At 34.0% G+C, this 15,546-nt stretch overlaps 1 protein-coding gene across 2 annotated transcripts in view; it reads left to right on the top strand.

The window, feature by feature from the left end:
• GALNT13 (polypeptide N-acetylgalactosaminyltransferase 13) overlaps nucleotides 1–15,546 on the top strand; it is a 417,254-nt gene that overhangs the window by 92,483 nt on the left and 309,225 nt on the right. The window lies entirely within an intron of this gene.

Below are 15,546 nucleotides of genomic sequence, written 5' to 3'. Positions count from 1 at the left end.
TATATTTTATATTTTTACCAATTATGAAAATTTATAAACACAAACTTCCAAATTTAGATAATTTAAACTTGCTATATTTAGCAACTCTAGATGTTTGCTATAAATTAAATATCCAGTTTATACTGAATAGGTTCATAAAAATTTTAAAAGGGCTATAAATTCACTAATAAAAGATTAAAATATTGGAGTGCATAATATACTGAATTTATCATAATAGTTTTATTACTAAAATTAACAAATGATTTCTTCCACTATTTGCTATAGTAACCAATATTAATATGATAGTATTCTATTAACATTAGAAGATATGCTACAAAAATGCAAACATTTTTTCATAATGATTTTTTATTCTCTTGCTTTTCAAAAAATGTGTGTAAGCCCACTGTGCATCCATGGTTATATTTTATTAGGTTATAACAAAGGAACACCTTTCTTATTATTTTATTCATATATTTTGAATAAAACATTTTTTAGTAGTATTATAAAATATCAAATCATCTAAGAAAGTTGAAATCTTTAGTGGAATGAGCACATCTATTTCTAAATATGATAAAGAATATTGTCATAGATACCCCTTAGGTTAATATAGACACTTTTGAATTATTTGCATATACAGAAATTGTTTATCAACTTTAAAGTAGGTTAGTTATAAACATTTGCATATCTATATTGAATCTTTTCCATTTTTAAGTTCATTTATTAAATACTTAAATATGTAATGATTTAAAAACTCACATGTTGATAACATAAAATGTGTAAATCGGCTGTTGATTTGCTCATATGTTAAAATTTTTTTAAACAAAACCCATTTTAATTAAAACTTTTTTTTTTTTAATGTAAACACTAAACATAACAAGAAACTCAGTGTTGTGTTAGATACATAAATAAACACCAATTTCACATTCAGTTTGGAACCAATGAAGGGTTATATGTAAATTAGACATTGCTCTTGCTCTCAAGGAGTTTAGAGGCAAATTAGAAATATATCCAGTTATTTCACTGCTGACATTTTAATTTTATTTTAATTGTATTCAATACAAAGAATTGTTATTTACCTTTGATTTTTTTCCATATGATTTCTGTTAGTGGTTTGCTATAGAGTAGCCAAATAAAGTATTCCGTTTCCCTGAAATACTAAACCATTCATTATGGACCTGACTTTATAAGATGGAGTAAATATTGAAAAAGAGACTGGCTTCTGACATAACATGGAACTTAAAATAAATATGGGCCAGGTTTTCTGACTATGTACTGTAGATTTATCTCTCAGTGTGCTTTATTTGCAGCTACTATCTCAGTGGGTCCATAGATTAGTATTTAACCTCTGATGGTATCAGTGCCACAAAAATTGATCTGCTGTCTCTCAATTAGCTTTGATTATTGAGGGTGGAGGTGGGGGTGGAGGTGGAGAACAAGTATTAAAACTTTTCCATTGGCAAGTAGAACACTTTCAGCTTAGTTACCTTTCAAATATGTGTCCTTGATTGAGAAGAGTAAATCTGTACACCATACTAATAAACAGACTACCAGATGAATGGTGGCTCAGTAATATCAGCATTTTACATATTATATTATTGCTTGTTTTCTCAGGAAAATGTTTAATAATTAAAAGTATACTTAAAGCTAGAAAGAATGAGATGACATTTGAATAATTTTTAATACAGATTTACATAATGTGTGGCTTTACAATTTCATGACTATGAGGAAAGCTGATTATATTCTGTGCATTTTTCATTTTTGGCCTTGTGTTTTTCTGATTTTAATTTCTGTGAATACTACTTATTTTTTAATTTTATCTTTTTTGGTCATATTACATAATTAAACTTTAAATTTATATTATGATTTTATGAAAGTGATTTTAAAATGTTAGTGAAATGGCTAAGTCATATTGATATTGATATATAAGCAGTAATTATCTTACCTTTTAGAGGAATTACAAGCCAGACACTCCTATTTTATAGTTTTAGAAGTCTGAGTACTGACATCATGATTTTTCTTCATTGTGAATTTTATTTTGGGGGTTATGCTTTTTTTGTGTGTGATTCTTGGTATGTTGGAAACTTGTACCTACTAATGTCTTTTTTAAAATCCCCTTTTAAATCCGTCACTGCATAATCTGCAAGATTGAAGTGCTAGGATCTCTGACGTATCCAGTTGTTCACACTAAGACAGAGTTTATGGCCCCAAACCTCACGTGGCAACGAGAAATAACACTGGAATCTGCACTCAGGCGAGGGCCCTCTGCCCCGTGTCCCAGAGGCATATCTAAAGCTGGAGTGGGCTTATTGTCCCCTTTCTTCTTAACAGAGAGGGACACAAGTATAAGAGGAAATTTTCACGTATGTGCTTTGATGTATTTGTTTGGTTGTCTTTAAAATAAAAAATTCCCACTGCTGTCAAGATGAGCTAGATAAATGCTTTCTGAATTTTATTGTGCATAAGGATCACCTGGAGATATTGTGTTAAAATGCATCTTCTTAGCTATAACCTCAGAGATTCTGATTCAGTAGGTCTAGGAGTAGGGTGCTTCAGATTTTCATTTTCAATAAGCACCCAGTGGGTGCTAATGCTGCCTGCCTAAGGACCACGTTATGAGTAGCTCATCAGTGGGTAATGTCAAGCAATTAGAGATATCAGCCAGATGTTTAAAACTTTGAGGATAATAATATGTTTATTAATTAGGGACACTATACATCTCCCATGTGTTTGAATTTTATTAATTATTAGAACTTTAAGGGTGTAAATTTGGCGATAATTATGCTGAACACCTCTTTTGTTACATAAAAATTTCACATTAGAATAATCCTGTGAGATTCTTAATTCTTAAAATGTATTGGACTAGTTTATACGTCAACATTGAAGTGCTGCTGTTAATGATTACCTATCAAAAAAACCCATGAAAATTATTGATTATTTTCAAAAGAATATTTTTTAAAAGATCATGTCTGATGTACACACTAAAATTTTTGCTTAATGTACCTGGTAGTGTTTATTGCCAATAAAACTTACATTTAAGAAGAGTGACTAACCTTAAAAGTTGACTTTAAAAATCCATTATCTAATGAATTCACAGATTTTACTGATTATACAAAGAAAAGAAGCTAACTTTCATACCATACCAGTTGCTCAATTGTTATTGTATTGATGTGCTGTATCTTGTAAATTCATCACTTGTGAATAAAACCTCATAAAACAAGAAAATTCATTTCAGGTTCTAATAATGGTGGACCATCTTGTTGTAAATTAGCATTCTTAATAAGAAATACCAGAAAACCTAGATGCTATTTTAAAAAGTAAAGTTAAAATAAATTCTAAAACACAGCCAACATATATCTGAAAGTCAAATACTAGTTACCAAGTTTAGGAGCACGTGAGGGGTCAAGGACCCTGGAAAGAAGTGAAACAGAGATGGGAGCCCAACAGTCAGCACCAATGAATTTATCTGGTAATTGCCAATTTGCAAGTGATAGCTGTAGGGTAAGGAGCCAAGCAGAACTTCTGGTAGTCTTCCAGGGCTATAGAGTACACCAAGGTTCAAACCAAGGAGGAGGCGTGGTAAACACCCAAGCTTTCAGCTGATAGCCCCAAAGGGCTATACCTTGGGTATTGGAGTTGTGATAGGCAAGATTCCAAGATAACTTCCCAATGACCCGCACCCTTGTGTCATCCCCTCCTCCTGGGTGTTTGAGGGCCCCTGAATATGATGGAGTGTTATACTGTGATTAGGTTCAATTATATGACAAATGTGAAAGGGTTTTGCAGATGCTTTTGAGTTAATTATGAAGGAGATTATTCTGGGTGAGTCAGACCTAATCGGGCAGTTTCTTAAAATAAGTTTTTTCCGTTCTAGTGAGAGATTCTCCTACTGGTCTGAAGTAGTAAGTTGCCATGTTGTAAGAGGGTCCTGTGCTTTCTAGAGCTTGAGAGCAGCCCTGGAAGCCAGGAATAAAACAGGGATCTTATTCCTATAACTGCAAGAAACTGAATTTTGGCCCAGCCGGGCGTGGCTCAGTGGTTGAGCATCCAGCTAAGATCCAGGCGATCGGGGTTCGATTCCCGGTCAGGGCACATGCCCAAGTTGTGGGCTCGATCCCCAGTCAGGAGCGTGCAGGAGGCAGCCGATCAATGACTCTCTCATCACTGATGTTTTAACTCTCTCTCTCCCTCTCCCTTCCTCTCTCTGACATCAATAAAGATATATTGAAAAGAAAAAAAAAGAAACTGAATTTTATCAATGAAAATGTGTTTAGAAGAGAATCCTAAATTTTTGAAAGGAACAGAATTGGCCAGCACCTTGATTTCAGCCTTATGAAACCCTGAGCAGATGGCATAGCTAAGCTGTGCCCAGATTTCTAACCTCTGCAAACTGTGAGAATCCTCAGTGGTAAGATGAAAAGTTTGGCTTAGGTGATTTGTATAGATCTTTTATTTCTAAAAACCATATCCCCAAATTATATTAGTTAATATTATATTCTGAATTTTACTTTTTAGAATTGACTCTTTATGAAGAGATTTGTTTTTGTTTTATTTAAAACAATTTTATATACCTAGGAAAGAGGTATATTCGTACACCCTGTAAGAATATTCACCAAACTCTTAACATCTGATGTTATAATAGCTACTTTGGTTGTAGGATTACGAGGTTGTGGATGGGAGAAAGAGCAGGGAACTCTAACGCCGATATCAACTTTGACCCAGCGGTACTACTTAACTGGGTCAAAAATAATTTCATTATTGGGAGTCTGTTAACAACTGTAGCCTCATCCAGACTTAATGCCTGTAGGGAATCCATTCAATATTCAGTGAAAAGATAGATCCCTCATGTTCCCACTCCTTCCCCATATTCACTCCTTCCTTAGTGCTCTCCAACTATATCCCTAATCATCAAGTTTTTGCCTCTGGATGTACAATCCCAGTTTATGATCTATTTCATTATGCTTTATTAGAATCTCATTATAGTTGGTAGGGTCATCCACAATCTTTGTCTCTTAAGAGACAGAGAATCAGGTCTGCTCTCACTCCTTGGACACTAAGGTTATCCATTATTTTGCAACATAATGCCATATTCTCTTCCTGTCTAACCTTAGTGTGTTACTACTTGTGTGAATGGTTTCTCCCAGTTTGGGGTAAATTTTCTAGTTGTTTTTCTGCAATTTCTATTTATCTTTCTGACAGTTCCCTATACCTACCTGACTCAAATATAACAATAGAAAAAAATATATCTATTTTCTCTACTGACATATATAAAAAATAGGAAAACAAAACAGAACAAGCACATGCTATCTACAGAAGAAATATGTATTTGGTCTTTATAGATCAAATACATATTTAACAGAGGAAACAAACCCTCATATATATCAGCAAAAGAAATAAAAAAAGGAAAATATATAGGTATAGCTTTTCCAGTATCAGAGTTGAAAATACTTCAATTCTTATTTAAGAATTTGTTATTGTAACTTAATATATAAAATTATTGCCATCAGAAGAAATCTAATTTAGCAGATTTAATTAGTTTTATTTTTAAGTCATGAGTGAAGAATATGAGAAAAAAATAAAATTAGTTATTCCTGATTCTAGGTAAGATATAAAGCCCAGCATCACTGATAAATCCTGAAGGTAATCCCCTTGTTGAAGCATGGGTTTCCAATCAATAGGTGAGAGTCTGCCATTTATATCAATAAGAGGTATCTGATAGACTGTGGCCGGTGACATCACCATGTCTTCTCCTTAGCAACCTCTCTGTGGTTTCCCAACATTCTCTGAGGAGAAAACACAGCTCTCAGTGAACAACTTTTCTTATTTTACTGTGGATTTTAAAATCTGTATTTCCTTATTTCCACTTGGAAATATATGTTCCCACACTGCCTTCTCCTACACTAGTTACCCTAAGGCTTGGAGAAAATGAACTAAAGCTTAAATTTTTAAAAGATAATTTCTACAAGGAGGATTTTACTTTCAGATATTTTGAATGTTCTTAATTGCAATCAATGTTTTCCTCCAATATTTAGCTTGTTAGTGCCGTGGTTTTGTACTCTCCTACCTGAAAAAGAAAGCCTTTGTTCTTTCTTTTAAAAATTTAAATCCTTTTATTCCCCCTAGTATTTTACACAACAAAGAACAAGTAACTTACCATTTGAATGCTGATGTGAAAATGTGTAGGTTTCAGGTACAGCCTCAAAGGTGCGGCCAAAAGGAAACTAATCAGTATTAGTTCTACGCAATTACCAACACAGACAGTAGCAACTTAGGTTATTCTCTGACTTTTTATATATATAAAATGTAATGACTTTTTATATTGCCTAAACACATGAAAATTAATTTGCTATAGTTGACTGACAAAAGTATTTAGATTTCTCCACCAAACATGAGCAAAACCAACCCCTTTTCTGAAACATAGGGTTAACTTTTCTCCAAGTAAATAACCATTTTTATTATTTTGAAACTTATTCTGTTTGTATCTCACCATTGCAACCTGACGTGCACATATGGACTTTGGTATTTCATAAGGAGGATATTTGGCATTACATTATAGTGCCTTCTGAAGTGCGAGAATGAGTTTTAGTTATGACATAGATTATCTTCAAATTCTTACTTATATTTTTAGTACGGGTGGAAATAAGGCTTTTTGTTGACACTTGCCACTGTATATTGTTTACTTCTGTGCCTTCCAAAGCTTTTTTAAAATCAGCGTGGTTTTAATGTACTTAAATTTTTATAGCAGTGTGAAGAAGTAATTATGTCAGATTTCATTTTCTTAGCTTGCAACTGAGAAAACTGATAATCAAATAAATTAATGGATTTAAGATTGCCACATATATATTAAATGGGAAACTAGAGTCAGACTCAGGTTCTGATGTCCTGTCTGGTGGTCTTTAGTGTATATCTCTCTAATTGTTTATAATGAAAGTTGAATGCTCTTTAGAGAATCAGATAACTTTGCGATCAAATAGAAGAGCAAACAATGTAGTATACAGGCATATATTTATTTTTGTTTTTCTGTTTTGCCTATCTATTTTTATACTTGGATATGTAAGAGTAATAGCAATCTGAGAACTGTCCTTTTGAAAATTTCAAATGGTATATTCCCAGCTATAAATTCTTAAACCTAGCAAATATATGACTAAAATAAATTTGCTTATTTATTATTACTTTTTTTGCTATTATTACATTGTTATTTATTGTTTGGGCTTTATTTTCTCCTATAACCTACCACTCACAGCCTAAGAGAAAGAACCATACTTATAAAATTTAATTATGTTAGCTTCTCCCCAGCAATGTGGACCAGCTGTCTGGCCACACCTTATCCATGTTGGGCCAATCAGATTCTCTCAGAAGTTTGGAGATTAGATTCATAGATGTTAGTCTCCCTGGCCACTCAAACTAAAGTAATATACACTCAGGAAGAGTTCAGTCTTTGTTGGTCTGTGTGGCTAGAAAAGCAGAGAAAGTTGAACTAGAGTGGGAGAGTTGGAGATGGGGAGATTGTAGATAGCATGTTAGGTATCCTCAGAGAAATAGAGATCCAGTTCACAAACATGTTTTTATTCCTTGATTCCAATCCCTAGAATCTTGACTGCACTTCTTGCTCTTGGCTTTCTTGAGTTTCACCTGTATTATTTGTTCATTTATTTTGCTTCATTCTTACAACCCTAAGGACCTTGAATAAGACAAATTAAATCAAAGCTTTATCAAACTGATATTTTAAAAATCAAATGGATTGTTCATATTTTTAAACATCTTAATTCTATTTAATATTTTGTTTTGCTATAGGAATAAAAAATGTATTATCATATTTGAAAATGCTCATCTTTAAAAAAATTAAATATGATTTGCCTCTAATCCCACCATCTGGAAGTAGCTTCTGTTCATGTTTTGATATATTTTCTTGTAATATGTGTGTGACAGCACACACACACACATGCACACACATACATTAATTCTTACTGAATTGTTATTAACAATATGCACAGTTTTATGTTTTACTATTTTTATTTAACAAAATGATTTTTGGAAATTGCTTTTATTTACTATAACATCATTTACTTGCCCATTTTCCTATTTATGATCATTGTCTTTTTATTTTTTAATTTTTTTAAAAATATATCTTTATTGATTCCAGAGAGAGGAAGGGAGAGGGAGAGACAGAGATAGAAACATCGATGATGAGAGTCATTGATCGAGCCCGCAACCCAGGCATGTGCCCTGACCAGGAATGGAACCCCGATCACCTGGATCCTAGGTCGACGCTCAACCGCTGAGCCACGCCCGGCTGGGCGATCATTGTCTTTTTAAACTTATAGATTAGTAATTGTAGCCTCATTGAAGCTTTGATTTTTTTACTTCTTTTTTTATTCAACAAATCTTTATTAAATGTCCACTGTGTATTAAACACTTCGATACTACTAACTAATAACATATGTTAGCTTACCTTGAGGGGATAAATGCCTCAATATGAAAGAGAATAATAAAATTATATGTCCATCAAACTTGGGCCAGTCAATTCTTTGAAGAAAAAAGGGTGAACAAGTTCTTCTTAGGGAGAAACTGAGTCTTAAACTTAGTCCTAATATGCGAATAAATGACTGAAGAGGAGCCTACATGTAGAGCAACAAGAGATAAATTAGAAAAACAAGCAGGGCCCAAATCATGGTAGAGGGAGGCTTATTTGCCATTGGATAAGCAATGTATAATACTGAAAGTTTCAAGGTGGAGGAGGGGCCTTGGTAGTTTTAGATTTTTAAGTGATTATGTGGCAGCAGAAGATGGATTACTCAGGTATAAAACTTGAAGTGAGGAAGTTACTTGAAGTGAGAAATCTACTGAAATAGTCTACATAGGAAATGAGATCCAATATTACCATATTAGTATTGGAGAGAGATTAAGTTATAGCTTTATTGAAAAAATAACTTACGGTGTTTGATGACAGGTCGGTTGTCAGGTCAAGAGTAAGGAAGAGAGTCTCAGATTGTTCTCAATCTTATGGCATGCTACTATTATATGAGATATAGAATGCAAAAGGAATGCCAGGTTAGGTGGAAAGGTAATGAGTATTAAATTTAGACAAGTTTGGCTTGAGTTATCTGTTGGACATCCAGGTAAAGGTGACCTGTAGTCAGCTAGTGTACTAATCAGCTTAGGTTGCTCAAAGAAAGCAAAGAAAGAAGAGGGAAGGGGGGGAGGAAGGAAGGAAGGGAGGAAGGGAGGAAGGGAGGAAGGGAGGGAGGGAGGGAGGGAGGAAGGAAGGAAGGAAGGAAGGAAGGAAGGAAGGAAGGAAGGAAGGAAGGAAGGAAGGAAGGAAGGAAGGAAGGAAGGAAGGAAGGAAGGGAAAGCCCACAGACTGATGTTTTAAATCACATAAATTTATTTTCTCACAATTCTGAGGACTTGAAGTCTAAGATCAGGGTGCCAACTCCAGCACGTTCTTATTAAAGCTCCTCTCCTGGCTTGCAAGATGGTTACCTTCTCTCTGTGTCCTCAATGGTAGAGAGAGAGGGTGAACAATCTCTCTCACTTCCTCCTCTTCTAAGGCCACACACAGTCCTGTAAGATTTGGCCCTAACCCATATGACATCATTTAACTTTAATTACCCCCTAAAGACCCTGTCTCCAGATACAGTCCCCTTGGAGGTAGGGCTTCAGCAGATTTGGGGGGAGACACAATTCAGTCCATAGAAGCTCAATATCAATCTGGACCTTAAGTGACGTCTTTAACTGGAGACACAGTTGGATGTGCCTCATCACAAGAATAGACGAGGATCCAGAATAGAAGGAAAAGGGTCACGAACTTTAACATTTATGCTGGTCTCAAAAGAAGAGAAGATAGCAAAAGAGATTGAAAAGTAAAGTTCAGCTGGAGGATAAGCAGAAAGTAGGACATCCTTGTAAAGAAGTAGAAAGTTTATGTAGAGTGGAAGATTCCACAGTGCCAATATAAGTAAAAAGAAAAAGTCAAAAACTATTTTACCTACCTAACCAAATCTTTTGGTATTGGCAGCATGTAGTATTGGTGACATTCATCCACTCCTCACTTCTATCTTGTTAATAGTTTCTCTTCACCTGTTTACCTATTTTACCACAATGTTGGTTGTAATGAATCATGCTAATAGCACAGCACTGGACTTGCCACCTATATAAGAATAATGCTTGATGTCCACTCTTTCATAGTCAGAAGATTAGAATTTTTAATGTTTGATCTTTAAAAAATGATCCTTAGCAGGGATAGATTGTTGAATAAACAGAGTATATGTTAATTGGAGAAAATGATAACAGGTGAGTACCCCTCTAGATGCCAAAACCATGAGAGTTCTCTATTTGGAGTCATTTGAATGATACAGGAGATATATAACCCAGAAGACACAGCTTAGAACTGTTCAAGCATGGTTTTTCCTGGGAGAAATAAAAAAAATTTTAAGAGTTTTTATTTTCAGAAGGAAAGATATTGATTGAGACCTAGTGTTAAGAAGACTTTAGAATGATAGAAAAAGTTTACAAAATAAATTTTACATAGTATCTAGAAATATCATGGGAGAATAGATAACTAGGAACTGGGAATATATATCTAGATATTTCCACAGGACAGTTTAATGACAAAGACATTTCCAAAAGTTTAAATTTAATATTTTGTTGCATTAAAAAAATACAAAGAAATTAAACAGAATATTTGCTGCAAAAATACATCTCATATGTTATTACATATGTGTGAATGAGATGACCATTATATATCTTCTATTTTAGTAAGCTTTGCTTATGAAAAACATAAAATTTCGTCTTTTGCACCAAAAATGAGCTTTGGTCTTCAGATGGGAGCATATCATTGTGGCCAAAGGATGATGGCAAACTTTTTTAGTTTTAATATATTTTTATTGATTTCAGAGAGAGGAAGAGAGAGGGAGAGAGAGATAGAAACATCAATTATGAGAGAGAGTAATTCACTGGCTGCCTCCTGCACACTCCCTGGTGGGGATGGAGCCCGCAACCCAGGCATGTGCCCTGACCGGGAATCAAACCTTGATCTCCTGGATCCTAGGTCGATGCTCAACCACTGAGATGCACCGGCTGGGCAAGATGGCAAACTTTTATAAAATACTGAATCTCCTAGCATGTGAGGGCATTTGGAATACTGACAAGGTTATAAACAGAAGGAATGTTGACATTGTCCTAAACAATATTTTGTGCATTATAAAAATTATTTCATTGAGGGCAAAATCAGAAGCTCTATAAGGTCATAGTATATCATTGCTTATTGTTTTGCCTTGCTATTTCGCTTGGGAAATAAATTTGATTAGTCTGATAAATTTATTCTTCACAAGGGCATGATGGCTTTTTTTTCACTTAATAGCTGGTAATTTTATTACAGCTTGCAAATTGATTTTTTGTTTTATGATTTGCACTATATTTCCAAGCATGAAATTTAGATAAGTATCCTTATAATTTGGGGAATTATTCTTTCATTTACTTCTTTCTATAAAAATATACACTTTTAGAAAATACAACATAATTGCCCTTTTCCAGTCTTCTAACATCGTAAAAAGCTTCCATGAATTCTAATAATTGATAGATAGCTTTCCTGTGATTATTTTGGCTAATTCTTATGGTAATTGAGGCCTAGACATAGTATGTAAAATTTATTATTTAACGTGACATATCTTTATTCATATTTGCTTATATTTTAGTCATGGCTTTTAATTCTGCTGCCTTTTAACAGACATGATCATGTCTTCATAAAAAATGCATGTAACATATGGACTAAACAAGAGATATCTACTTTCTTTTTGGGATATAGAAATCTGGAAGAAACCTTATTCTCATCTTTAAAACAACAGCAAAATGCTGAATACTCTGAAAATTCACAATTCTTGAACATCTCGGAGAAGTGAGATCATAGGGCAGCCAACTGACTTGAAACTTAAAACAGGACACAAGCACTTGTTTGTGGGGGGCAGATGCTGCAAGTTAGTGGTAATGTATGATGTCACTTACATGTGGAATCTGCAAAAGTCAGACTCGTAAAAACAGAGTAAAATGGTGATTACCAGGGGCTAGGAGGTGGGAGGATAGGAGAGATTTTGTTGAAGGATATAAACTTGAAATGGGTAGTAAATAAGTCCTAGAGATCTAATAATGCATAGTATAGGGAATATAGACAACGTTATTGTATTATAGTCATCAAATTTTCTAAGAGATTAGACCTTAATTATTCCAACCACTAAAAATAAATGCCAGTTATGTGATGTGATGTGATAGAACTGCAAATTATTGCTACAATGGCAATCATATTACACTATATAAATGTATCAAATCAATAAGTTATATACCTTAAATGTATACAATGTTATATGTCAAATATATTTCAATAAAAATAAATTTAAAAATAATTTAGCTACACTCTTTAATTGAAAAGGCAGTGTGGGCTAGAAGGAGACTATAGTATCCCCAGAGGCTGCAGCTATAAGGATTTTTGTATTCACCTGCCCGCTTATCTCCATGGATTGAAGAAGATGCTCATTAAAAAGAAAAGAATTGGTTAGAGTCCTTGGAAAGCATCTCTCTTCTAGTTCAGGCTTAGTGTTGGGTACAGCAGCCACTTCAGGAAAAGCAGGAAACACAACCTACATCCTTCTCTCATTTTTATATATATATATGAAAAGACTTAAAATGGTAAGGAAAGGACAAACCACGACTCTTAGGGTCCTAGCTGAAAACCCTCTGTAGTTGGGGAAATAAAGCAGAAAAAGCTAGAATATCTCCTAGTCCCAGAACTACAGCTGGAGGAAGAGAATGAAGTGCTGAGAAGACCACAATCCCTAGACCCAAAGACACAAAGTCTAAAGATTGAGGTTTAATCAAAACAAGAGAGAACATCCATCATGGCCCTGGTCCCCACCAACCAGGCTCACAAGCTTCAAACAGTAAGTAACAGTGGAATCCCATGGTGAGCAGAGAGACTTTCTCTGAGGCACAGAGCAAAGGGAAGACCTAAAGATGAGAGGGAGCTATTGAGAAACACCCTCTATCCAACTAGTTCCTACCCTAAACGCAAGATAAGAGTAGAGGAATTTGAAGTCTGTGCTGCAGAGAGTAACCTGGTAACAGCAAATTCTAACCTAGCTCAACTCCTGAATGGGTTGATTTAAACATCAGCACTAGCAGGACAGCCACTCTCATTAAAGACAGAAACCATTTACTCAGTGTCTACTGTCCTACACAGACGTTCACCTTTATTAAACAAAATTTATGAGGTACACAGAATGGCACAACAAAATGGACACACTGCCAAGATAAAAGAATTAAACAGAACCAGGCAAGAATGTGACCCAGATAATAAAATGAAAGACAGAAAATGTAAAACCACTGTTATTTCAAAGACTGTAATGTAAAAGGTGGGTGATATGCCCATCATATAAATAGTTTTAGCAGAGCTGGAAACCATAAGACAGACTCAAAGAGAAATGTTGGAAATGAAAACGCAGTAATGAATGTGAAGAATGCCGTTGATGGGCTCATCAGTATGTTTGGAACAGCTGTGGTAAGAATTATTGTACTTGAATGTAGGTCCACAGAAATTACTCAGACTGAAAAACAAAGAGAAAAAAGTCTAAAAACAGAAAAATTAGAACCAAACAAGAGTTACAGTGCAATATCAAGTAGTATTTATATCCCAGATGGAGAAGAAAGCGAGAGAGCAGGACCAAGAAATGATTGAAGAAGTAATGGCAAAGATATTTCAAAAATTGGTAAGAAAAATATTGAGAATTTAATAAGAAAAAATAATGAAAGTCACCAAACCACAGATTGCGGAAGCTCAAAAAACAAATTAATACACATACAAACACACATATGAGGCAAATCATATTGAAACTGCTGAATGCTGAAGGCAGAAGAAAACTCTTGAAGGCATCCAAAGGAAAGACAGCAATACACAGCAGACTTCTCACCAGAAACTGAGCAAGCCAGAAGACAGAAGAGAGGTATCTTTAAAATGCTGGAAGAAAACAACTGTCAACCCAGAATTCTATAGTTACTGAAATTCACCACAATAAGGGAGAGATAAAGGTGTTTTTTGACAATTAAAATTGGAGAGAATTGATTGGCAGCAGAACTGCTCGAGAAGCAATACTAGAGTTCTTTAGAGATATGGAATATGAGACCAGACAAACACTTGAATATATGAAAAGAAATGAAGGGCACTGAAATGAAATGAATGTCAGAGATAAAAATAAAATTTATTTTTTCTCATATTTTTAATTGCTCTAAAGGATAACTGATTCCCAAAAGCAAAAATTGTACAATGAAATGTATATTGCATATGTGAAAATAAAATATTTGAAAAAAATAGCACAAAGATGGGAGGGAAGAAAATTGTGAAATATAATATTATAGCATTCTTTTTTTTCTCTTTTTTCTTTTATATTAAATTTATTGGGGTGAGGTTGGTTATATTTTCCCCCACAGTGGTGAACATCACTGCAAATCATTTCTCCATTACTGAACTACAAAGAGAAGTAGGTATGAAAATTAGCAGATGTCTAGCACGCTATGATTAAACAATAATTTTTTAAAGTACAAAACTCTTTCAAACTACAGTGGTTTAAACTATTAATTGATTTTTTAAAATTTAGAAAGTGTGTGAGATCCATGAAGAAATAGATACTACGATTACTGTGTTATTTATCAGTGCCCACACTATGATAGGAAAATAGGAGATACTGATACATATTTGCTAAGTAATTTTTTGAATAAATGAATCTGTGATAGGAACACATCATAACTAAACACAACAACCATTTTTCTAAGGTATGCTCTAACGGAATCTAGAATATATACCTTGAATATGTTTCAGGATTTTACCATTATTATATTGCAAATGTGGATTGAACCGTTTTTTCTCAATTGAGGGAGGCCTAAGAGTGACTTTGAGATGAAGACCTTCCATGCCTGATATGGAAGATACGCAATAAGTCTGTTCTGTTAACCTGGCTTTCTATTTAGTGATTTTTTTAATGATAATTTTGTTATAATTTTTTTAAAATGAGTAAACTTATGTTTTTATTTTAATAAACAACTTTATTGAAGAAAGGTAGTATTATGAGGATTCTACTCTAATGACATTTTAAATAAGGCTTTGGTCATATTTATTTATTAAAAATATAAAATTTAGCAATTCCAAACTTAGGTTTCCCTGATTTCGCTGTGTGAAGATTGGATCTTGGCAACCCTGATAAAAAATACTGATCTGAGTTAATACTTGAGCATAGTTACAGCATTTACCTGAAGTTTGTTCTTAAATGTAATTTGTTCTGAAGTTAAATTTCTTCTTTAATCTGCTTTTTTGTGAAGACTCCTCTGCCATAAAGAAAAATTTTAATTTTTTTATATAGATGGCAAGTGATTCTTACCTTGATTATAACATGGGTCTCCAGTTCTGTTGTGCAGGGTCTCAGTGTTATTTTCTTGGGGCCATTGCAGGCATTTATGCTTTAGGGTGCTTATGAAGAGCCCCATCCCAATAAAAGAAAATAAGCTCAGAAAAAATCAAAACAGAATAAG

This window comes from Miniopterus natalensis, chromosome 8, assembly GCF_054644295.1.
Source record: "Miniopterus natalensis isolate mMinNat1 chromosome 8, mMinNat1.hap1, whole genome shotgun sequence".
NCBI classification, from domain to species: Eukaryota; Metazoa; Chordata; class Mammalia; order Chiroptera; family Miniopteridae; genus Miniopterus; species Miniopterus natalensis.
This window is presented reverse-complemented; position numbering and strand designations above follow the sequence as displayed.